At 40.2% G+C, this 19117-nt stretch overlaps 1 long non-coding RNA gene and 1 pseudogene across 2 annotated transcripts in view; one reads left to right on the top strand and one right to left on the bottom strand.

The window, feature by feature from the left end:
• Gm31243 overlaps positions 1-14715 on the bottom strand; it is a 28108-nt gene extending 13393 nt beyond the window's left edge. The window contains exon 1 of one of the 2 annotated variants that reach the window (XR_867649.1): positions 14632-14715. This is a non-coding gene — a long non-coding RNA (predicted gene, 31243). Of the gene's footprint in view, positions 1-11008; positions 11393-14631 lie in introns of those variants that run through there. The other variant, XR_376114.3, reaches the window with a different exon arrangement.
• Positions 13682-14227, top strand: Gm18330 (predicted gene, 18330; annotated as a pseudogene).
• Positions 14716-19117: the final 4402 nt, after the last annotated feature.

Below are 19117 nucleotides of genomic sequence, written 5' to 3'. Positions count from 1 at the left end.
CAGCACAGGGATTACAGGTGTACACACAGACACACAGTCACGCTCAACCTTTCCGGAGGGTTCCAGGCATGGAAACGTAGATTGCCATGCTTATGCTGCACGCAATCTTGCCTGCAGAGCTGTTTCCCAGCTTCCATATCATGATCCTGGAATTTTATTCCAGTGAGCTCTAGAGAAACTAGGGGAATATTTTGAACAGAGAAATTCTATCAACTGACTTGTGCGTAGAGGGATCTGAACTGCAAATAGACCGTAGGGGCTGGAAAGATGGACCAGCAATTAAAAGCACTGATTTCTCTCGAAGAGAAGCAGAGGTGACCAGAACCAACAGGATACCTCATAACCATCTGTAACTTCAGTCCCTAGAGATCTGACTCTCTCTTCTGGCTTCCATGGGTACTGCATGTAAGTGGTGCACAGACATACACACAGACTCATACTCATAAAAATAAATAAAATATCAAAAATAGAAAAGCGTTTAGGAGAGACAAAGACAGAAAGAGGGGAGGAACATTCTAGTACAGTAGACAAGTACTCAGCACACAGAGCTCTGTCCCTGAACTCCTGAATTCCTCATCATCATCTCAAACATTAGTCCTTCCTAAAGAGTAATGAATCATGGTTACGACCCTGGCTACTGAAGGTGGGTTTTAGAGGCTAGTTGCAGATATGTCAGTCTTTGGTCTTCTTCCTCATAAGAAAATGGAGCAAAAATGTTTACATCCCTCAATCTTCCCAACTTCCGTCCTCTATAGCGTGAAAAATTGTGTGAACCTCTCCAGGCTGACATGTTTTCTCAGTTTATTAATTGCTGCAAGTACAACTCAAACAAAATTGTCCTTGATGTTGAACTTTAGAGTTCTGGCTTTATACCAAAGAAAGATATAAAATTTCTCAAAGCAAAATAAATTTCAGTGGAAAACCCTATGGTTATATAATATAATAAATATAATATAATGGTGTAATACAATCATATAATATTATACATAATATATTAGTAGTAAATGACATAATGTTCAAATTAAACAAGAAATGGTTGGATAGCTCTAATGTTCAGCTCAACTTATATAAATCCCAGAAGCACCTATAGTCAGTACTGACTCCAGTTTGTTACTAGCTGTCTCACTGTGCATTCTATACACCCATAAGTTTCTAGTCAGTATTTCAAATGAGAAATATATATATCATTGGCATTAGGAGAAAGGAGAAAGGAGAAAAGGTTAAGGCTTTGCATTTCCTAGGCAGCCACCCTTCTGCTGTGGCTAGAAATGACTTCTTTGTCCTCCCCACAGTTCACACATCACTTGCTTAGAACCTTAAGGAACCTTAAGGCTGATAAAGGAAGTGAAGAATATTACTGCTTCCCACTGGTGATAGCATTCTTCCACTCTCCTGGTCCTTTCCACATGCCTCAAGAGGCACTCTTAAAGAGATGGAGATGTAAATGCTGTGGGTCTCACAGCTCAAAAAAATGGAGACATTCACCCATGATTCTTTTCTCTCTCAAAATCCTGTAAACTTTTTTCTCCCTGCTGCATTTCTAATTCCTTAACTCTGAGAAAGTCGTTCTAAAAATACAACTGCCTCACTACAATGCCATCACAGCACACCAAATTCTATAGTGAATTGTTCTAAACAACACTGACTGTATCTAGGAATAATGAGTTTTATGAAAATATTTAAAAAGTGAAGAAATATCAGGACACTGGAAGCAAGAAACATTTTAACAAGCCTAAGAGGAAAAACTACTTTTTCACCAAAATGTATAACATTAACTTGAAAAAAACCACCCACTCTCTTGTGTCAGTTAACTGAACTGAATTCATCTTAGCAACACTAAAAGAAGCCATTGGCTGCAAGGTAATCAGTGGCTCAAAGACCGGTGGCGAGTTCAGAATAGCTCTAGGATCCTTTGCCACTGCCACCCTGGCCTGTGAGTGAGAGCTCTGGGCTGGGGGGGGGGGGGGGCAGACACTTTCTTGCAGAGACTGTAATGTGAGTACATGATTCTTGGTGATTCCATAGCCATCCTGTCCTCCAAAATAACTTTATATTTTATTGCTTCTGAAACTAAGAGCAAGCCTAAGACAATAGAATAAATATGGCACCCTAAAATATGGCATATGGCCATTAGGATTATTTTGTGTTAAACAGCTGGTGAAAGGGGAGCACTCAGACCTCTCCTTTTCCGATACCATCCATTCCATCTGCAGACACCAAACCCAAACACTATTGCTGATGCCATAAAGCACTTGCTGGCAGGAGCCTGGTATAGCTGTCCCCTTAGAGGCTCTGCCAGAGCCTGACCAATACAGAGGGAGATGCTCACAGACAACCTTCAGACTGAGCACAGGGACACCAATGGGAGAGTTAGGGGAAGAACTGAAGCAGCTGGAGGGGACTGCAATCCCATAGTAAGAACAACAGTAGGAATTACCTGGACCCCCAAAGTTCCCAAGGACTAAACCACCAACCAAAGAGTAGACATTGGAGGGACCCGTGGCTCCAGCTGCATATGTAGCAGAGAATGGCCTAATCTGGCATCAGTGGGAGGGGAGGTCCTTGGTTCTGTGGAGGCTCGGTGCTCCAGCATAGGGAAATGCTAGGGTGGTGAAGTGGGAGTGGGTGGGTGAATGGGGGAGCACCTCCATAGAGGCAGGAGGAGGGGTGGGATAAGTGGTTTGCAGAGGGGAAACTGGAAATGGGGATAGCATTTAAAATGTAAATAAATAAGATAATTAATAAAAATAAAGAAAAATATTGGTAAAAATCCTTTCCCAATCTGTTGGTGGCCTTTAACCCAGACACTATTGCATATGCCAGCAAGATTTTGCTGAAGGGACCCTGATATAGCTGTCTCATATGAGGCTATGCTAGTGCCTGGCAAATACAGAAATGGATGCTCACAGTCAGCTATTGGATGGAACACAGGGCCCCCAATGTAGGAGGTAGAGAAAGTACCCAAGGAGCTGAAGGGGTCTGCAACCCTATAGTTAGAACAACAATATGAACTCACCAGTACCCCAGAGCTCGTGTCTCTAGCTGCATATGTAGCAGAAGATGGCCTAGTTGGCCATCATTGGGAAGAGAGGCCCCTTGGTCTTGCAAACTTTATATGCCCCAGTACAGGGGAAACACCAGAGCCAAGAAGTGGGAGTGGGTAGGTAGGAGAGCAGAGCAGGGGAAGGGTATAGGGGACTTTCGGGATAGCACTTGAAATGTAAATAAAGAAAATATCTAATAAAAAAATAAAGAAGTAAAATAAACAAATAAATATTTTGTCACTTGTGATGAAGGTTTGAGGCAAAAAAGTATTTTTATAGCCAGGCGGTGGTGGCGCATGCCTGTAATCCCAGCACTTGGGAGGCAGAGGCAGGTGGATTTCTAAGTTCGAGGCCATCCTGGTCTACAGAGTGAGTTCCAGGACAGCCAGGACCACAAAGAGAAACCCTGTCTCAAATAAATAAATAAATAAATAAATAAATAAATAAATAAATATCTTTATGAACGTACATCATTTAAATACTTTTTTTCTTCTTCAGTCTCCACACGTTAGATTTTTCACAATCACCATACATTATTCAACATTCTATACAGTAGTGCACGAAAAATCTGTGTGCACTTTTCTCAAGTCACTTTCATTCTCAGACCCAACCAGGTATCCCAAGAGGATAACAATTAAAATTTCTTAATCCCCTGTAAGAACAAAGTCCCCAAAATCAGAGACTAATTGTGTCTAACGTCAAAATTAACTTAAAAGAAACCAAAGACAAGCAGCCAAGATCACATTGACACGCAGCTAGATGAGGATCAAGAACAAATTGCTGAGGGAGATTGCTGCTTCCAACTCCGGATTTTGAAGACTTGATAAAGAAAATGTTCTTATAAGTAGGAATGGCAACATCTTGTTCTTAATTGTCTTTAAAAGTATTGCCTTTGAAAATTACCCTTTTGTTTAATGCTATTTTATACAAAGCACATACACTGAATTGGAAATTTTCATTGTTAAAGCAGAGAAAAAAATCAAGCAGTCAGAGTCCTTCTATGATCTCGGGCAAACCCTTCGGGAAAGGAGAGAGCTCTGCGTTGTTAGCCCTGGGCTCCAACTCTTGAGAGTTAAAAATAAAATATAAATGAATCTAGGTTTGGTAGCTCATGCCTATAATCCCAGCACTGAGACAGCTGAGGCAACTTTCTAGCCAGCCCAAACTGTAAGAGTACTAGCAACATGGGAAAGTCAGTGCTTATCAGTGGTGTATTTGCCTGGCAAGTGCAAGGCCCTGGGATCAATCCAAGATGACAATAGACAGACAGATACATACATACATACATACATACATACATACATACATACATACATACATAGACAGGTACATATATAGACAGATACATATGTAGAATACAACATTTTAAAATGTAAAAATTAGTAATTGTCAGAATAATAATACCACTTGTTCTTAATCTTTGGCATAAGAGTGCTTTCAAAGCCAGGCAGTGGTGTCGCATGTCTTTAATCCTAGCACTTGGGAGGAGGAGGCAGGCAGATTTCTGAGTCACAGGACACTACAAGATCCCCAGCAAGTATCCAGGAAACTAGGTCCCATCAGAGCAGGGCGGGTCTGCCCGATTTAACTTCAACCCGAGGACTTCTTGAGTAGCTGTTAAATGAATGAATGGAGGAACAGCAGCTAACAGAAGACAAAGCTCTCCATATTTGTGTGCTGTCTATTCCTGCTCTGCCCCCAGTTACTACAGTTTAACTGTATCATCCCACAGTGCATGGTTTTCTCTACTGCAACAGTACTTAGAATCAATAAAGAAATTAAAACTCTTACATTTTCAATCAAAATGTGGCTTCCTCTTTACAATGACGGTTTCATCATACTGAGAATGGAACCATAGTCTTGCACATTCTAGGCACGCATACCACCCATGAGCTAGACCCTCACCCTTTTTATTAATTTTATTGTGACACAAGGTCTCAGCAAGCTGCGGCAGAACAGCATGAACTTGTTATGTAGCCTGGGTAGGCTCCTCGTGCCTCAGCATCCTAAGTAGCTGGGATAAGCACATTTTTCGTAACTAACCACTTTGAGTTCACCATTGTTCAAGATTTTTCCTGAGCTTCTTATAATAGCTTTATTTGTCCCTACCTGTCTGCCCATGGTCTGAGATTGTTTCATGCAAGACGGTTTTAACAACAGTTAACAAAATCATGGAGGTAGGTGAATTGGCACATGCTTATAATCTCGGTCCTTAGGAGGCTGAGGCAGGAACTTGTCAGCATCAGTTCAGTACAGGAAATTCTAGGCCTGGTCTCCAAGCTGAGAACCTATGTTGAGAGAGAGAGAGAGAGAGAGAGAGAGAGAGAGAGAGAGAGAGGAAGGAAGGAAGGAAGGAAGGAAGGAAGGAAGGAAGGAAGGAAGGAAGGGAGAGGGGGAGGGAGGAAGGAAAGAAGGAAGGAAGGAGAGAGAAGGAGGGAGGGGGAGAGGGAGGAAGGGTGATAGAGGGAGGGAGGGGGAGAGGGAGGGAGGGGGAGAGGGAGGGAGGGGGAGAGGGAGGGAGGGAGGGAGGGAGGGAGGGAGGGGAGAAGGAAGGAGATAGAGAGAGGGAGATAGAGAGGGAGGAAGGGGGAGGAAACTATGGTTTCTCTTAAATGCTGTAGAAGATGAACTTACACAGATGCTGTTTCCAAAGGGCTGGGAACAAAAGCTGCAATGAAATGTTGGGGTGGGATGGGCACAGATCCTGCTGGGTCTGCACATCACCCAGTAATCACATAAACTAAAATGTAAAATGACCATAGACCTTTGGTGACAGACCTCATTATCCTAAAGAGCAGTTCAGCAGCCGAGGGCAATTCATCTCCTTCAGCGAATAGAAAATGTCTACCTTTAACAATCATCGGTTTTATAGCATCCATAACCTTAACACTCACAAAAAAAATAAATAAATAACTGTAGCATGAGTTTCTTTAAATCCAGGTGATTATTTGTAGTAGACATGTTATTATCCAACTAAGTGCTTGGGATGTTTATCTGAATAAGTTAGAATCCTCTGGAAGTCATGCTGCCCCTTGATCAACACCTGGAAAACCACTCGCTCCTCCTGCATCAGTTCTAAAGAGCTATTAGAGTCAGACTGTCTCCCCAAACAGAGGAATTTGCTTAAAGGTACACATGTCCATTTTTCATGCTGGAGGAAACAAGTTTAGGGGAGCTAAGCAGTAGTGTGAAGGCAAATGGGGTGTCCCTGCTTGACAGCAAAAATGGTGTCTACACTTCTAGTCTTCATGGAAACATAGGATAATGGAGGGTTAGGAATGACTAAACCTGCAGGTACATTTAGAGTTAATATACTTACATCAAGGTTCTCATTTTCAACTTAAAAGTAGCATAGATATTTAGGAGCCAGAGCAAGAACAATGAATTATAAGGAGAAAGTTAGAGAACCTATCCGGTATAGAAGACACTGCACTGAATTCTGGAATCAGAGAGGTGTTCATACTTTCTGTGAAACTGGGGAAGCTATTCAACTCCTCCACTCCACAACCTCATCATTCTTATTAGGAGGAGCTTCACAGTAATACGGTGAGGATTCTGTGAGGTTGTGCGTAAAGTATTTCCCAGACTACTTTGCCAAGCATGCGTGAAATATTAGTTATCATTACAATGCTTAAAATTTTGATCCCTATTTAACCACCGCTGATGCTTCCTATGTAGTTTTTTTCTTTTGTTTTCCATATGAATCATTGCATATATTTTTCTGCCGTGAGGGAGTGGTAGTGTGAATAATGGCTGTGGCTTAATTTCTTTAAAAGTCTCATAAACATGTTATGAACAACTTTTCTATCCACAAATACTTATAGAACCTCAAAATGGACCCATAACAACCCCTTTTATATCTATAGTAATTTCTATTACCGATAACACTACTACCAAACATTTAAGATGTGCACAGATTCTCACTGAGAGGAACAGTGAACAGCCTTGCTTTCAAACTCTGATACAATTCTCACTAGGTTAAATTCCTAGAAATGAAATTCCTGGGTCAAACAAAGGATGTCTGTACCTTTTTTTTTTTTTTTTAAGCTTTCTTGACATGTTTTGACAAATTCCTTTCTGAAAAAAGACCGCTACAGAGGATTTTTGAGCTTCTCCTTTTTTTTTTTTTTTTAATAAAACTTTATCCATCCCGGGAATTGTAGTTTCACCTGCAAATAGAACAACATTGCCAAAATAATAGCAGTGAGAAGATGTTCCATTGCTATTGCTGTAAAATGAACCTTACAGCTGTGTCTGTGCATTGAGAGCATTTCATCAGCTTTTTTTTTTTAATTATTATTTGTTTTCTTCTGTTTGTTTGCTTGCTTTGTCCTGTTCTGGTTTATTTGTTTTTGCGTTATCTAATTTTATTTTGTTGGAGAGTCTTGTTTTTATCCTAAGAAGAGAAGGAAACTGTGTGACTGTGGGCAGGTCAGGAAGTCAGGAGGAGCAGGGAAGAGTTGCGAGAGGGAAAACTGAGATCAGAATTTATATTCAATAATAATTAAAAAGTATCCTCCTAATTGCTGATTTTCTGATTGAAGTTTATTCCAGAACAGGGTTCCACAACTATGACCTATTAAATATAACTTCCTGGAGATCTTTAACTTGGGCCAAGCAACTTTATTGGACCCAATACTTCAATCATACGTGGTGAAATTCATGAGAAATTGAGCTAATTAATTTAGGACTGTATTCATGCAACAAATAGATGGATCTCTGTTATTGCCACTGTGGAACTGTAATCTGTCTCCACCTCACCCCATAGCAGAGAGTTTGAGGCTGGGGAGCAGCCTTGTCTTTAGCAGTTTGGTCTTTGACAGGCCCATGAATCAAAGCCCCACCCGCTGTGTTTGTGCAGCTCACAAGTTAAGAAGTGTTTGTACAGATGAACATTTCTAATCAATTTCTGATGGGGAACATTAACTTGGATCCCAATTAAGCAAAATGCTATTTTTTAAAAGAGAACTCAATTCTTCTCATTAGCCAACCTGTGTTATGGAGCTTAGACTCCATGGTGATTGTAATTATTATTATATTTTAAATTCTGGGAATCCGTCTCCTCTAAGCATGGATATCATATCCACATTTTGCAAATTGGTCCAGAAAGCCTAAAACATTGACTGCCTACGTGTTTCCAGAAATTTTGCTATACCTTCTTTGTGATTATACATTTTTTTAAAAAATGAGAAATTCAGAGGTATATAGATGGCTCAGTGGTTAAGAGAGAGCATATTGTTCTTACAGAGGTCCCAAGGTTGTTTCCCAGTACCCATGATGGTAGGCTCCAAACTGCCAATAATTTCAGCTGCAGGGGAATCCAGCACCCTCCTGACTTCATCAAGTACCTGAGCTCACACGCTCGCACAAACACACACACACACAAGTAAAATAAAGCAAATATGAAAAATAAGTTTAACAACTTTAACGTATCTCATTTAATATCTTGGAATGGCAAATTTGACAAGGCTATTCTTGGATTCTATTGATCTGGAGTTTTTAAACCTTGAAGTTTTTTGTTTCATTTTGTTTTTGTTGTTTGTTTGAGTGTAAATCTTGGAGAAACTGAGAGTCAGAACTGGCTCCCAAGTGCACAATAGCCTTGCATTTCTATGGCCTCTTTTTCCAAGGTGGGGTCCAAATAAATTGTCATGTTTTAGACCTTTAGCCCTACCTTGGAAAAACTAAGAAGCAGTGAAAGCCACTTCCTGACACAGCCTGGGGCATCCTCTCTACAGAGGCCTCTTACTTATCTTTACCCAGTGGCTGCCAGTGGAGACTTTACCACAGACCTCCAGCCTACCTGCTTTCAAACAAAACTGACCCATTTTTTTCAAAAGGTCCTAACTCCAATTATTGAAACATGGCTCTCAACCAACCCAAATGAATCTATCTGGTGCTGGCTATCTCTTCTTTCAAAAAGAAAGTAGCCCTCATTCGTATAAATTACTCCACACTTCAAACTGTTAAGCGTGAGTTCCCACAATAAGAGGGAAAGGATAAATTTGGCTTTTTAAGACCGTGTAAGTATAGACAGAAAACAGAGGACTAAACCCATTTCAGTTTTGAACCTACATACACCAAAGCTGTTATTTCAGCCCACTACAAATACAATGAAATGGTCAAGGGTAAAGAAATCAACACGGGACTAAGGGCTGGGTTGTTTTGTTGTTAACTGTGACTTCCTTGATGATTGCGTATCCACAGAAGATCTAACATAATTGAGTCTTCTTCTCCCTTCCTGAAACGTATTGCTACACATCCTGACACATCCCCACACCCACAGCTCCTCTGCCCTCAGGTCCAGTCTGGCACCAAAGTTCAAATGAGCAAGAAAACAGTCTGTACTTTACTGGGCATGTGCAATAAAAAAAAAATCAACAACAAGATAATATTTCAGTTTTATAACAAGAGATCTGGGCACCAGAACTGGAATTCCTATAAACAGTTTTATCAAAATTATCATCTAAAATGAATAACTTAAAATAATGAGAACACAATCAATGGCGTTATCGTCATTATAAATGTCAAGGGACATAACTCAGAGGCAAAGCATTGGCCTAATTAAGTGAGGCTGTAGGTTCTATGCCCTGCACTGAAAATACAGATAGAGGAATAGATGATGATATGGTGCAAACATGGAGGTATATAGGGAATTGTGATGGTCGCAATAGCTGCTCTTCAAGTCCTTCATAAGTGTAGGCAGGACCAACAAGCTCACCTGGTCTGCAGGGACAAGAACTCATTTACAAACCAGGCTCAGCTTTAAAACCCATGCAGACGTCAAGTGCTTCCAGTCGGTGGTCCTGGAGGTAAGGTGACTCCTCCCTGCATTTTGCAGGTGTGTTTTGGCCCCATTGCTTGACTCCCAGAGCTGGTTCACAGCGCCCTGGGATGGAAGTCTTTCAGCCCCGGAGCAATGTACTTGCATTGTGCTGCCTCATAGACCTAGACAGTGACAGGAGAGTCCCAGAAAGATTCCAAAAGGATGGGTTTCAATCTCAGCCATCACTGAAAAGCAGAATAATCTTGTAAAGCGCTGGGGACGCCTCCAGGGCATGAAGGCTGCTGAGGTAGCTCAGAGGGTAGTGCCCACTGCACACAAATGAGGACCTGTGTGGGAAAACACACCGCTCTGAGCTCCTGTGATCCCCTAGGTATGTCTAGAAGGATCCCTGAGGCTTGCAGATGAACCAGTCTTCAGGGAGTTCAAGTTTAGTGAAAGACCAAAACTATAAGTTCGATGGTTACAGAGGAAGATGCCACCATCAGCAGCAGCAGCAGTAGCGAATGATGGCCTGCACATGCATTCACACATACAGGCTGCACACACGTATATGTACACACATTCACAAAATCCAAAGGCTAAAACTATCTAGTAAATTTAATTCCTCTTGTCTTTAAAATCACTTAGAATTAAAACTAGAAAAATTCAGCTTCTGTATACACTGACCTAAAAGACAACAAAGAAATGGTCTTAACCTCTAGCTGGGGTGAACTTGACTACACCAGAAAGAGGAAGGGACTAAGGACTGGGTGGCTCCAGGTTCCCCAAATGGTGACACACTCCACATTGTGAGCAAGTCCTGGGATAAATGGTGGATGTAGCAAGACCATGGCAACTGAGCCATGGCAGCCACCATAGTTCCAAGGTTAGCCTGACCAGAACATTTTAAATGGGCAAGAGGAAAAATATTACGTTGTCTGAAAACATATAGAGAAGCCAAGTTAAAAGACAAAGGAGAGATGGCCCAGAGGCAAAAAACACTTGCAGAGGACCCAGGTGTGGTTTCCAACATCCACACAGGGGCTCACAATCCATAACTGCAGTTCCAGGGGATACAGCACCATCTCTGACATCTATGAGCACCAGGCACTCACGGGGTACACGTACATGCAAGCAAAACTCTCATACACATAAAATAAGATAAATATGTCTAACAAAAATGCTCTTAAAGACTTACCCAGGTTGTTTTACTGCAGGAGTCTGGCACGCTGCAGGAGACCTTTATGCCGAGACAGCAACGTGACTGTTTGAATAGAGCATTCTTTGTTCTTAGTTCGAAGTTGTTACCATGTTTAGCTTGCCCATTTTCCCTGGCCTGCTGTTGGAATGAACTTATCTTTATTCTTCTTCTGGAATGAGATTTATGGGAGCTCATGGCTGGGAGAGTTTGTTTTGTGTGCCTTGGGTCCTCACATCCACATACACACACACACACACACACACACACACACACACACACACTTGGGAGCATCATGCAGCATAGGGGATGCCTTATTAGGTAGGAGGCAGGAAGTAGAAACGTGGCGGTCTTAGGAAGGCTTAGGCTTTAAATTTACAGTATAAGTAAGAACACTGAGCCCCTGCTAGCCAGCTCCTGCTTGCTGGGGCCTCCTGGCTGCTCTCACTCAAAAAGAAGTTTGCTCAGGGTGGAAAATTACAAACAGCTTGCAGACATTACTAAACACACGTGCCTGGAATGCGTGTCTGAAATAAAAGGCAAATAGGAGATTGGAGATAAAGATAAAGCAGTCAGTAAAACAAAGTCTTTGACAAATACAAGTAAAGAGACAGCGAGAAGGACGTAATTGAGGAAAAAGAAAAAGAACGCCCTATGCAGAAATAATACTTAGAGATCCAGGAAGATTGCATCCACAAAATATTGAACCAATGGGGAATGTGTAGAGGGACCTGCATGCTAGGGAATATTGATCACTGTTAAGGGCTTGGGTATTCCTGCTACCAACCCAATCTTGCAAGATCATCATTAAATCTAGCTTCTACCACACCCCACATCTCCACTTCTATTCCTTGGATTTGGTGGGGCCATTTGTTTTCTCAAGGGGTGCAATGGGCTCTCTAAGCATCACTACTGTACTGGTGTTCACTAAGAGCTGAACTGGGGAAGGGGGAAATGTTGACATATGTTTTTACATACCTTCTATGACATGGAGAGAGACAGTCTTGTGCATTAAAGATTCAGAGAATTCAGGGTCCAGAACTGGATACTTTATGAAATAAACTGTACCTTATTTGATGATATTAATCTAGCAAGGTCTGCAAGATGGCTCATCAGGTAAAGGCCCATGCCATGAAGGACTGGCTCCCTGAATCAGATACGTGGAACTCGCTACAGAGAGTAAGAAACATAACTAGGACATTTCCTTCTGAGCTCCACGTGCATTCAGTGGGGCACTCATCCCCCCCCCCCACACACACACACACAATGATAATAGTAACAATAACTAATCAACAAGTTAAAACAAACACAGTCATGCAAATGAGGTGTTTTAACAGCTAATTCTAACCAATCACCACTCCTCTGGGACTGACTTTCCTCATCTAGATCATAATGCTGGTATTATTTTGTTCCACATCTTTTGTAAAGTCAATATGACTATGAAATTATATAAATTATTAAGAGAAGTTCTGATGAACATAAAGTTCTATGGAAATATTAGAATTGTATTGTGGTTACATTAAATCATGTCTCCTCCAAAAAAGGTAATATAAGAAAAAACTCTGCAGCATTTTGAGATTACTTATGCATATCTGAAAAACACCATAACTACAAAGAAACTGGATATACCAAAGAGAACCTAAAATTAAAACAGATCTCTCAGTTGGGCAAACTGGAGATGACACATTATTTAATAAGTACATCTGAATCCAAGCAGAGATACCAATAATCTTGCTAAGCATCGGAGCTTTAAATGAAAATATCATGGGGGTGCTTCAATAATACCCCTACTCAAAGTAACAGTTTGCAATTCTAGGACAAGAATGAGGCCATAAAATTAGTGACAGATTGGGCTGGAGAGATGGCTAAGAGCACTGGCTGCTCTTCCAGAGGCCCTGAGTTCAATTTCCAGTAACCACATGGTGGCTCATAACCATCTTGAATGAAATCTGGTGCCCTCTTCTGGCCTGCATGTGTACATGCAGATAGACTATTGTATACTAAGATAGATAGATAGATAGATAGATAGATAGATAGATAGATAGATAGATAGATAGACCTTTCAGAAGCTAACTCAAAAGTTCAAGGCTAGATTCGAATTCACTGCAATACTAAAAAATTAAATTAAATTAAATAAATAAGTTAAATTAAATTAGTTAAAACTATCGGCAATTATTTTACAACCTTGTAACCAAAAAATATAAACCATTCATGGTCCCCAAGTGTTATTCAGAGGATTTTGAAATTATAAAATAATCTAAGTCACTTACAAGACACATCTACTACTTGACCACATATGTTTCATGTAGTCACATTTAATTCTGTGAGATGGAAATTATTATCCTTATTTTATATAGAGAGAAACTGTGGTACAAAGACACCTGACCTGGATATCAGTGGATATGATTAAGACCTCTTCTTCGCTTTGATTCCAAAACTACTCTGCCCACAACATATCTGTTCTTGTCTAAATAAATATATGGTTGTTTCCAAGTAAATAGGCCAAAAATTATAAAATTCGAAACAAATACAAAGAAATGTCCTAGAAAAGAGGAACCCAGGTGACAAGAATAAATATTGTGATGAGCCCTAGCATAGGAAAACCTGGACCAGCATTCACTTGCTGGGAGCGAGGCATAGTGTGCTGTAATCCCACAGAGCAGGTCAAGATGGAAAAATCATAGACCAAGCACTAGCAAAGGAAATTTAATTAATGATATCATATCCAGAAGGACTAGCCAGCTTCCTGGATCAGAAAGGAATCATAGTGACCAAGAGTCAACATACGTTGTTGAACTGGATGCTGTTTTAGTGACATAACATCTTCTGACACAAGTTTGAATAGCTTCCAGCTTACTGGTGACAGTCATCTCATCTTTGACAGCGAAGGTTTTTTACAAAGATTTCAAAAAGCTTAGCTTTGAGTAGAGGTGATTTGAACTGTGAGACCCATACTGTGACAATGAGTAGATTGTTTGCTTTGTTCTAACAGGGTGGGCTGTTTCCTGTCTTTTTGGTGATACCCAGGATGTGCCAGCTGTGCATCAAGCCCTCTGCCACAGAAAGAAAGTACATTAAATTCCTGGGTTAGAGTGTCTAAGCTTGTCTTCAGAAAGATACCATTTCCCTTTACTTCTGAGTGTGGTTACAGAGCAACTTAGATCAAACATAAACGACTCATATAGCCCTCGATTATCTGAACCTGGCCTAGAAATTCATTGATTGGAAACAAATATTTATAACAACAATAAAATGACAAAAAATTTTAAAATTAAAAGAAATGTTCTAGTAACATGAGATTAAATTTCAAAGCTTAAGTTACTGAAAATACGCAAATTTTTAGTAAGAAAATGTTCTATAGTTTCCCCAGAGTCATGTTGGCAATTATACATATATAGAAAATTTTTTTAAAGAAAACGATTTTTACTGGAGTTATCATTTAGTACATATAGCAGTTATAATAGATGGCAAATGAACGAGCGATATAACAATTTAAAGTCATGAAAACACTTCTTGGCAGATACCTATTGATCAACAACAACCCTGCACTAAAAAACACAAATGCTATATTTCATGAAAATTTCTCCATTATACATTTTATACATTATACATTTATACATTACCTATTTTTATACTTGATCTTGAAATAGGAACTGCAAGTTCTGTATTTTAAAACCAGGTTGAAGGATGATCTAGTTTCTTTGCACCCGCTGAGTCCTGTTCAAAAGCGTTTTTAACTCCACACATTCTGTGCAGGTGTGTCACAAGACATTAATTTCAGTTCTGAAAAATAAAACGGTTTGGGAAAGACACTTTCTGGCCTTAATCCACCAGCAGACAAACACCATTTTCATAATGCCTTGCCCTGAGCCTCAATCCACCAGCATCTCTTCAGTGGATGAGTAAGAGTCCAGGTTCCTGATTTTTTAGTGGATTCCTTAAATCTGTGTCCAGTATCACAGACAGAAGCAGGACAGCCACTTGTGGATTCCATCTGAAAATCATGGTCACATGTCTTATACAAGGATAAAGAATTATTCTCTTCCTCAAAATCCATTTCTACTCCCCTAAACAAGTCATATGTATCTCGAGGTAGACCAGGGACCATCTTCCTTACTCTTTTTAAGTGGTCGGGTCCCCAGCACAGGCTGTCATGTCCCAGAGGTCCCAGCCACCCCACACCCCTCCCTCTCACCCATCACCTGCAGTGCATTGCAAAGATCTGGAGATACATTGTTGCAAGGATTGAAGTTACTAACACCTGTTATAAACTAATCAGGGAGAGTTGGTAAAGAGTGAATGAAACCTGTCACCCTATGACTTCCACCTTCCTTAATTATAAGTGCTTTCCTTTTCCCCAATCATATCTACTAACACTTAGAACATGTGCCAATTGGAAAATTGAAAATTGGGAAATAACAAATTTTGAATGATAATTGAAACCAAAGTCCCCGCTGGCGTTTTATCATTTGTGGTAGTTTGAAGGAGAATGGCCCCTCTAGGCTCATATGTTTGAATATCTGGTCCCCGGTTGATGAAATTGTTTGGGAAGGATAGGGAGGTGTGGTCTTGTGGATGAAGTATGTCACTGGGAGTGGACTTGAGGTGTCAAAGGACTTATGAGATCTCTGGTGTGGGCTCTTCCTCCTGCTTGCAGTTTGAGATGGGAGCTCTTAGATGACCCTGCCACCATGCCTTCACTCATGGACTCTACGCATCTAGATTTCTTATCTCATTTAAACACTTTCTTTCATAAGTTGTCTTGGTCGTGGCGTTTTAGCACAGCAATAGAAAAGTAATATATCATTTAAAGCACTCAAAAACATGTTCATTTTTTAAAAACTACCATTTAAGACTCACCAACTTAAAAGAATAACAATCCTACAGAAATAGCTCCTATAAACAGAAAAAATTATCTTGCATGCCTGTGTATTTATTTCCTACAGAATGTGATGCATATGTAGCAAAAGCTGAGATGACTGTGAATGGTCATTGACTTTTCAAATAGGAATAGTTTAGCTGTTTACATTTCCCTTCTCTATGTAGAATAATCTACATGATAATAGTCATCAGTAATAATCATGCTGTCAGGAGCACCTCACCCCTAGGGTACACATATATTACAGTCCTCTCAATAGCACTAATTTAAAAGTTTCTTCTCGTGTTAAGGGGTAAAATGATAAATTCCAGCTGTGAGAGAAAGACAAAATATGACCAAGAGGGAAATACCAAGGCTTAATAGTCAAATGCTACTCTGACTGGTCCCATGCCTCCCAAAATGAATTCTTCCATTTGTGCTCAACCTCTACATTTTGTATGTCCCAGTTTTCTTCTATGATATCTATTAGTCTCTTTCTCTCTCTTTCTCTCTCTCTCTGTCACACACACACACACACACACACACACACACACACACACACACACACAGGGCATAATACCCTGAGAGCAAAATGAACTCTGACTCTTTTTTTTTTATCTCCTGGGCCTATAACAGATTATTAAATACATTTAATTGAGCAAATGTGTTCAGTCAATCACAGAAGAAACTCAAAATTCTTTCTCACATTATCTACAATGATATCAAGGAACAATTTATCTAGTTTTTAAAAGAAGCAAACTTTGAACAATTAATTTTAGAACTATTTTAAACAGAAGAATCTAATTATTCTAACACTAACCTGGATGCCATGCTTAAGCATTGGTGAGGCCATATCTTTAAAAAAAAAAAAGTCAAGTGTCTATTTAAAAAAATCAAGTAAAAACTTGACAATCAGGTGACAGTTGCCAAGAAACTGCAGAGCTTTATGAACGCATGCTGTATAAAATGTGACCTAAATTCATCTCTTACATTAGGCATCTTCCTTAGAATTATCTAAGAAGTCTGATTCTGTCTGGTTTGTCCAAGTGTTTAAGTTATTTCCTTGCTTAGACTGCCCTTGGCATTCAGCACTTATTGTTTTATATGTAGAATATTTTTTCAGCACCATTAGCTGTTCTGAGTCATCATATGTTGACATGACAGACTGGGGCCCCTTTAACGCCAAAGCATTTTTGAGGCACCAAATGTTACTTCCTACAGTCATCAGTGAGAACCCATCATCACATCTGATATGCCAGCTACGCTAAACTCGAAGATTAAAATATCTTCAATGGTCCCTATGTAGTTCACATGTAAATGAAAATGAAGTGGAGAGATTCTGGGACTTTTAGTCACTACTATTGAAATATGATAAAGATTTTGCTATACGTACTGAAGTAAGAAGTTGCCTTCATAACTTGATCATGGAGACCTGAGACCTCTGAAAGAAGGTGCTAAAATAAGAGTTGGGGTTGTGTTTGACAAAAATATTTATATAATTATCAGCTGTAAAATGAAAGAAAAGGAGCTTAATTTAAAGTAAAAGAAAGCCAAGAGACTGGGGAGATGGGTTAGTTGCTATAATGTTGCCACACAAGCACAAGGACCTGAGGTTTGAATCCCAATATCCTTGTAAAAACATGTCTTGCCTCACAATGTACATCTGTAAATACAACAGATATGATACAACAGAATACATGAAGACAGAGGATTCCAGAGGCTTGTTAGCCAGCCAACCTGGATGAATTGGTGAATCACAACTTCAATTTTTCAGTAAAAGATCCTTCTTCAAAGCAAGGTAAAGAGCAATTGAGAAAGACACCTAACGTTGACCTCTGACCTATGCAAAAACATGTAAACATATACACACACACACATGCACAAACACACACATACACATAAATCAAAGTAAGATGAGCTTAAATCAAATTTATTAACAGTAGAAAAGAAAATATTTATGAATTCATTAGTAAAGTGGATAACCCAGAAAACTGGAGGAATTGCCAGAACACACACACACACACACACACACACACACACACACACACACACACACAGTAAGAGAATGGCAGGGACTTAAACAGAAGTCAATGTAATGACTCTCTATTTGGATTCCCACATTTCTTGTGCTTCCTCTGGGATCGGTCTTGTTTTCTCTCGTTTCTCTCTGTTCCTGAGGTGCAGCTCTGCTCCATGCCTCTTTGGAAAGTTCCACAGACGTGGTCAGGAAACGATGGTCAGCACAGCCCACAGGACTTTCCTAGCTTGAGAAGTGGAAGCTGCAGAACCAACTCTCCTGAGCCATTGCACATGGAAGCAACCGAATTGTCACAGGAAGTGTGAAGCAGTTGCAGGAAGGGCAGGGGTCAAGATGAACAGGAAAAAAAAAAAAAAATCAACAGAAATCCATGACTCCAACTGTGCTGATCAATGATCTTGATGGAGTCTGCTTTCTTCTCAGTTTCAGGGCAACTCATTGTCCACCTTAAGAAACGTCATCAGTACTACTCACTAGTCCAAAATACTTTGAACATCTTTTCGTCTTAAATGATCGTGGGATCATTAGGCCTAAGACTTATCTAAACACAGAAAGAATGGAGAAAAGACACTGGGCTGGTTTGAATGATAAACGCCCTCATAGTCTCCTGTGATTGGTTGTGCTATTTAAGGCAGTTCAGGAGGTGTGGCCATGCTGAAGGGACTACTCACTATGAACAGACTCTGGGGACTTAAATAGCTCTTACATTTTCTACTTTGTGCTTGCTGTTGCCTTCGACTTCCTGTTCCTGTTGAAATTCCCACTCCTTGTTGCCATTCCTCCACTACACCTTCATGGATTCTGGTCCCTTGGAACCTTAAGTGCAAATCAATAAAGGCACTTTTCTCCAAGTTGCCTTCTTTTTTCTTTTCTTTTTTCTTTCTTCCTTCCTTTCTTTCTTTCTTTTTTTTTTTTTTTTTTTTTTTTGGACATATTCTTTATTTATATTTCAAATGTTTTTCCCCTTTCCAGGTCTCCCCTTCAGAAACCCCCTATCCCATCCCCTCCCCCTGCCTCTATGAGGGTGCTCCCTACCTACCCACCCCCATCTTCCCGCCCTGGCATTCCCCTACCCTGGGGCATCGAACACCTTGGCCATGGTCTTCCATCCCAGCAAGACAAGAGTAACTCATACAGACACATGTGAAATACCTTTACAATTTCTCAGACGTCTACAGCCACCACCTCCCAATTCACTCACAAGCTCCTATGT

The sequence above is a fragment of the Mus musculus genome, chromosome 3, assembly GCF_000001635.26.
Source record: "Mus musculus strain C57BL/6J chromosome 3, GRCm38.p6 C57BL/6J".
NCBI lineage: Eukaryota > Metazoa > Chordata > Mammalia > Rodentia > Muridae > Mus > Mus musculus.
Note: the sequence above shows the minus strand (reverse complement) of the source record. Positions and strands in the feature narration are given on the sequence as shown.